This window comes from Arvicanthis niloticus, chromosome 16, assembly GCF_011762505.2.
Source record: "Arvicanthis niloticus isolate mArvNil1 chromosome 16, mArvNil1.pat.X, whole genome shotgun sequence".
Lineage (NCBI taxonomy): Eukaryota > Metazoa > Chordata > Mammalia > Rodentia > Muridae > Arvicanthis > Arvicanthis niloticus.
The window spans coordinates 71,666,480-71,671,672 of NC_047673.1; positions in this window are offsets into that span (position 1 = coordinate 71,666,480).

The window sequence follows — 5,193 nt, forward strand, 5'->3', positions numbered from 1 at the left end:
GCGCTTCCCATTGGTCCCCCGACCTTTTGAATCATCGCCGGCGCTGCCGATTGGTCGAGGCTTGGCGCGTCCGGCCCGCCCGCTCGTGAGCGTCCGGCGTCCCCACCCAGTTTATCTCGGCAGCCCAGACGCGGAGCGGCGCTTTGGCTCGCGCCCTCCGGTGGAGCGGCCTGGGCCGGCAGTCTGCGAGAAGGGCGAAGCTCGCGCGACGCACGGCCGAAGCGTCCGGTGCTGTCACCCCGCGCTTGATCCCTGTGTAACCTCGGGAGCCAGCGGGCCGGGCTCTCAGCCGGGCCACGGCCGATGCCCGCGGGCTCCGCATCCGGCCTGGACCGGACCCCAGCAGGCCCAGGCCGGAGTCCCAAACTTTCCCCCCTCCCCTCGCTCTTGCCACCCTCGGTTGTCTGTTTCCTTCCTCTCTGGTTGAGAGTTCAAAGCAGTTCGTTAAAGCCCCCTACTTCGCAGGGCTGTTTTTAAAGGTATTTCCAACATCTGAGTGGATTCCTGCTTCGGAAGCACTGTGGGTTCAGATGCGAGGCTGAAAAGGCCTTTTCATCCTCAGCGAAGCTTCAGGTGCACTGCACTGTCACCTCAGTTACAAACGATTGACTGAGTGCCTCAGAGCCTTTCCTGAGAACAAGTGCTCACTTCGAATTGTCATTGCCTTCGGGTTTGCCCTGGGTGGAAATCTAAACCGCAGTTGTATGCATCAGGAAACCTCTAAACGTAAATTTTGACAAATCCCTTAAGCTCTTAAGGATGAATCCTACTCTGGGTTCCGCAGCAAATGACACAGAATGGAAAACGCGGGGGGGGGGGGGGGGGCGACATTTAAGATAAATGCTACTCCTAATACCAAAGACATTCTTCACTCATATTTTTACCCAGAGCCAAAGTTTCGTTCAGTTTCCTCTACAGCACATATAAGCATTTCCACTTACAAAGTAAAAGACCATAGGGGGGAAACTTTATTGTAAACTTTGGTTTATGGTTTCTTCAAAAAAAAAAAAGGTCAGTAAGGCTGGAGAGACAGCTCAGATGATATCATGCTTTGCCTTGCAAGAATAAGGACCTTGTGAGCAATTCAGACCCACAACACCAAAATTAAAACAAGAGGAAGGTGCCCTCAAACAGCTGTAACCCTAGTGCAGGGGACACAGGTAGCTGGGGACAAACAGATCCCCCTGGACTCAGTTGGTAACAGCTAGGGTCTGTGAGACACTCTGTCTCAAAGAGCAAGATGTTGAGCAGTCAGGGAAAGACAATTGACATTAACCTTAGGCCTCCATATATACATTTGCACACACAAGCTACACACACATACACAATAAGACTAAATGAATTCAACATCATTCCTTATACTTACTAGCTCATTCCTGCTTTTCCTTAACGTTCACCTTTAATTTTTTAAAAAATATTTATTTATTTTATGTATGTAAGTACACTGTTGCTGTCTTCAGACACACCAGAAGAGAGCATGGGATCCCATTACAGATGGTTGTGAGCCACCATGTGGTTGCCAGGAATTGAACTCAGAACCTTTGGAAGAGCAGTCAGTGCTCTTAACCACTGAGACATCTCTCCAGCTCCCCTAACTTTAATTTTTTAAAATTTTATTTATTAATAAATTAGAAGAGGGGAGGACATAGATCTGGACCTACTAGTTTTTTGGGGTTTTTTTGGGTTTTTTTGTTTGTTTGTTTGTTTTGGTTTTTTTTGGTTTTTCGAGACAGGGTTTCTCTGTGTAGCCCTGGCTGTCCTGGAACTCACTTTGTAGACCAGGCTGGCCTCGAACTCAGAAATTCGCCTGCCTCTGCCTCCCAAGTACTGGGATTAAAGGCGTGCGGCACCACCGCCCAGCTCTGGACCTACTAGTTAAGTGTGAAAATTAGATGTAGTTACTCCTGGGAAATGCAGCTGGCAATAATTTCTTATAAAACTGTTTTATTTCAAATTCACTAAGTTGACATTTTTAATCAGTATGTTCAGGTAGGTGAAATGGTGTTTTCAACCACATGTACATCAATAAAGTCTTAATGGATTTGGGGATTTTTTTTTCTCTATCTAAATCTTTTGGTCCCCTGCCCCCATAATTAGATGTGAGTTGTATTCTCACTATTTGCAGCCTAATTGTTTAAACTACAAGTACATCTTTTTTTCTTTAAAAGCCAGAGGTAGAGCATAAACCTCTGAGCCAGCCACACCCCAGCCCCTGGTAAATCAATTCAAAAGATCCTTTTCTCTGACTGTTAGCTAAGAAGTAAAACCTAAAAATATGTTTGGATATGTTCAGAGTCCAGAATACTTCTCTGCAGAAAAATATCCAAACTTCCAGCAGGACACGGGAGAGCCATTCAGAAAACCCTTGCCTGCTGGAATTTGAACAGGTGTGGCAGTCTCTGGTTCTTCCCAGGCTTGCTCTACCCCACCCCGACCTCAGCAGCTCTCCAGAAGTCTCTACAGACTTGCCCTTCCTTTGACACTCTGGAATATTCTCCTCTTTTCCAGAGTGCAGCATCCCAGGAAAAGGTCACAAAGTATTTGCCACACGCATGACTCTGTACCACGGGCATCCATAATCATGGAACACAGGAAATACATGTTATGTTCTTTGTGTCTTTGCCCATCAAGTTCATGAGTGGGTTTGCTAACTGTAAAACTGGGTCCTGAGTGTCCTCCAGAAAGCCAGGTTCTATCTGTTTGAGCTTCCTCCAGCATGGATTAAGCCCAACAGAGAAACCCTGTCGGAAGGGAAAGAAGAAAAAGAAAAAAACAACAGAGCTCTCCTGCAGGGAAATTCTCCCATCAGCAGAGTGGATGGGGAAACGCTATTCCACAGGTTTCTCTTGCTGACTGGGGCTGGTCTGCTGGCCCTTTTGGGACGTCTTCAGCTGTGCTAATTGCCTTTGCTCTTTTTGTTTTGTACCCTCTTTCTCTAGAGCCTCTCTGTAGGCCTTGAACTCACAGAGATCTGCTTGCCTGCTGCCATTAAAGCCATGTACCACCCTGCTGGGCTGCTATGGATCTTTCTTGACCTTGGTTTTGACCTCTGCACCATCCTTGCTCTTAATATAGAACATGTGATTAAATGTTTCTTTTTAAACCTGCTGTGTATCTCAAGAGGTCAGGTCCTGAGTCGGAATATCCCGTTTGTGTCAGCAGGGTCATACACTGCTCCTCCTCCCAAAGACAGCCTCCACCCACCCATCCACCATGTGTGGAGAGAATAGCTACAAAGCATGAAATACACTTGTGTATGCAATGCAACATTACTAGGCTGCACGGCTCGGGTGGGAGGGTGGAGCACATCCATACAGTGCAGCCATTAGTGAAGCTCTGGCTCCATCCCCAGCCTGACAAAATACTTCCAAAATGGCTACCATATTACACCTTCACTTCTGAATGAAGACCACTTAGATCTATCTCCCATGATTTCTACAAACCCATGGCTAAACTATGCCCCATTCTTTGGCCCACTGGGAGATGTGGAGAGCATCACAGCAGGGGTCAGGTGGAGAATGGGAAGGAAAGCTGGAAGGGCTGATGTCTGGTGAAGACCCTCTGGGTGTCATTTGCATTCCTTATCTCAGTGAATAGGTACCATCTCCATTCATAGTGTGATGAAAATGAAACTCAGAAGTTAATGAAACTGACCCAGGACTGCATTCAGCATATAAATACTGTGCTAGAAAATCTGACCTGGACTCCAAGGCAGCCGAGGACCCAGAACATTCCCTTTATCCCCTGGGCCCAGCTGGTCCCTAACTGTCAGCATGCATCACATCGGGTACAAGACGCCTCTGTTGTGCTGGTGGGCGCTCCCAGGTCTTCAGAAAATAGCTGTGAACATGTGTCCACATTTGGGAGCAGCAGACTCATCACTGCCCTCCTCAGGGACTCTGCACTGACTTCACCTGGCCTCTCACCCCTGGTTCCTTCCTCCCTGACTCTGATCACAGCTCCTTTCAATTCCCCATTGTAGATCCTGGAGAACCACGCACGTGTTTTCCCTCCCACGCACTGTCTCAGAATACCCACATTTAGCACAAGATCACTGTAATCTTCCTACTATTTTTAATACAATACTCAGTGTGATTAAATCTATTTAAAAATGTTTGAGGGTGGTGATAAAATATTTGAGATGAATATTTAAAGTTATACTTGCATAACGAATCTTCATTCATTCCTCTTCATTAACTTGAACAAGATCCTCCATTAACTGATAGTTAAACTGTATTATCAAGAGTAAATCCCTAAAAAAGAAATTCTTGCCCTGCTATGCTGATGGAATGACTTTAGTCCCAGCGCTTGGAAGGCACCGGCAGCTGGATCTCTGTGAGTTCGAGGCCATTTTGGTCTATGGAAAGAATTTCAGGACAGCCAGGGCTACACGGAGAAACCCTGTCTTGAAAGAAAGAAAAGAAGTAAGGAAGGGAGGGAGGGAGGGAGGGAGAGAGGGAGGGAGGGAGAGACGGAGGGAGGGAGAGAGGGAGGGAGGGAAGGAAGGAAGGAAGAGAGAAAAAGAAATAATTTACTTTTGTAGAGTCAGTTCCTCCTTCCACCTGCATTCGAGCTCCAGGAGTTGGACTCAGGTCACTAGAGTTACATGGGAAGTGCCATCTGAGGGCCCTGATCTATTTTATCCACAACACACATGCTATGTTTTGGAAAGTGTCCCCAAAAATTCATGCGTTAAAATCTTCAGGGCTGGAGTGGAGGGCTCAGTGGTTAAGAGCACTGACTACTCTTTCAGAAGTCCTGAGTTCAATTCCCAGCAATCACATGGTGGCTCACAACCATCTGTAATGGGACCCGAAGCCCTCTTCTGGTGTGTCTGAAAACAGTGACAGTGAACTAACTCTTTTACATTAAAACAAAAAAGCATTAGAGTCTTATTATTAGAGTCTTCCCAGTGTGTGAAGCTACAGGAGGTGGTAGAGCCTTGAAGAGATAGAGTCTAGGAGGTTTTCTTTGTTTTTTGTTTTTGTTTTTGAGTTGTTTTGGTTTTTTGGTTGGTTGGTTGGTTATTTTTGTTGTTGGTTTTGTTTGTTTTTGAGAGAGAGTTTCTCTGTGTACCCTAACTGTTCTGAGACTCACTCTGTAGACCAGGCTGGCCTCAGACTCACAGAGATCCACCTGCCTCTGCCTCCCAACTTCTAGGATTAAAGACATTCACTCATCACTTGGCAAGTT